This window comes from Austrofundulus limnaeus, unplaced genomic scaffold (assembly GCF_001266775.1).
Source record: "Austrofundulus limnaeus strain Quisiro unplaced genomic scaffold, Austrofundulus_limnaeus-1.0 Scaffold599, whole genome shotgun sequence".
NCBI lineage: Eukaryota > Metazoa > Chordata > Actinopteri > Cyprinodontiformes > Rivulidae > Austrofundulus > Austrofundulus limnaeus.
Window position 1 is genome coordinate 123,803 of NW_013953001.1, and position 1,328 is coordinate 125,130.

At 40.8% G+C, this 1,328-nt stretch overlaps 1 long non-coding RNA gene across 1 annotated transcript; it reads left to right on the top strand.

Annotated features, from left to right (window-relative positions):
* The first annotated feature begins 6 nt into the window (after positions 1–6).
* On the top strand, positions 7–1,113 carry LOC106531127 (uncharacterized). Its single transcript, XR_001311867.1, has 2 exons — positions 7–773; positions 846–1,113. It is a non-coding gene; the product is annotated as an uncharacterized LOC106531127 (long non-coding RNA).
* The last annotated feature ends 215 nt before the right edge of the window (positions 1,114–1,328 follow it).

Below are 1,328 nucleotides of genomic sequence, written 5' to 3' on the forward strand. Positions count from 1 at the left end.
GTTTCTCACCTTTTAGCTACAATTATAAAACACAAGTTTGATAAATAAAGAAGAATTTTCTAAACTAAAATAAGAAACTTTTGAATCAGCTCACTGGATTCATCCCTGCTGTGACTTTTTATTAACAAACTAAACTCATCGGTTCACTGTAGAATTGAGTTTTTCCAATAATAAATCAATAAATAGTGTTATTTATTGATTGGTCAACAAGCAGCTGGTTAGTGATTAGTTCTTTAATATGAATAAAAAATAAAATCTGATCCAGTCTGGATTTGGTTATTGGGCTTCATGATTATATAATTTCAAAATAAAAGCACGTGAAGCACAAACAGAACTCTGAAACATTCAGAGCGTCTGTAAAAATGTTCTGTAGATCCAGGTGAAACAGAACCGAGTCAGCCGGACCCAGCCGATGTCTGTTCCAATGTCCGGTCTAATCAGATCTCAGGTGGGCTCTCTGGTCCACCTGAGCTGGTCTGAGAGTCCAGGTGTGTTTTGGGTCCATGCAGTTTGTTTTTGAAGCCCTGGATTCTGAACTGATGACAGCTGGTTCTGGTTCTGGTTGCTGCAGGCAACAAGATATTTCTGTTTTAGTTTTATAACTAAAGCGTTTAGTTTGACCTGAACTGAGGTGACTTTATGTGACGAGGAGTTTTTATTAAAGAAACCAGATGTTTGTTGGGTTCAGATCAGATGGAGTGACTGCAGCTGTGACTCTCAGAATGTTAACAGTGTGAGGGTCTCTGCTGGTCCTGCTCTGGGTCCTGGCTCAGGTGTGTTTACAGGTGTGTTTACAGGTGTGTTTACAGGGGTGTTTACAGCTGTGTTTACAGCTGTGTTTACAGGTGTGTTTACAGGTGTGTTTACAGGTGTGTTTACAGGTGTGTAAGGACCAGCTTCACGCTGAGCCTGGACCAACAACACATCTGGACTGTTTGTATCTCCATGTTTTAATTGTGCCTAATTAGTGTGAATGCTGCTGTATCAGGTGAAGAAGTGCAATCTGTGTACTGTACTGTACTGTACTGTACTGTACTGTACTGTACTGTACTGTACTGTACTGTACTGTACTGTTGGATGTAATAAAGATTTAGACTTTTCTTACATTATGAACCTGTCTCCAGCTGGTTTGTGTTGTGTCCATGGTTCTGGTTCTGGTTCTGGTGGCCTTCAGAGCAGCTGGAGAATGAAGCACAAAGCAAACCAGGAACACAACGTTGGAAAAACATCTGCAGGTGGATGAAGATGCTGTTGCCACGGCGACCTGTAACCATGGAGAGGYACAGAAGTGGACGTCCAACATTAAAGTTTAAAACAAGTTATTTTAC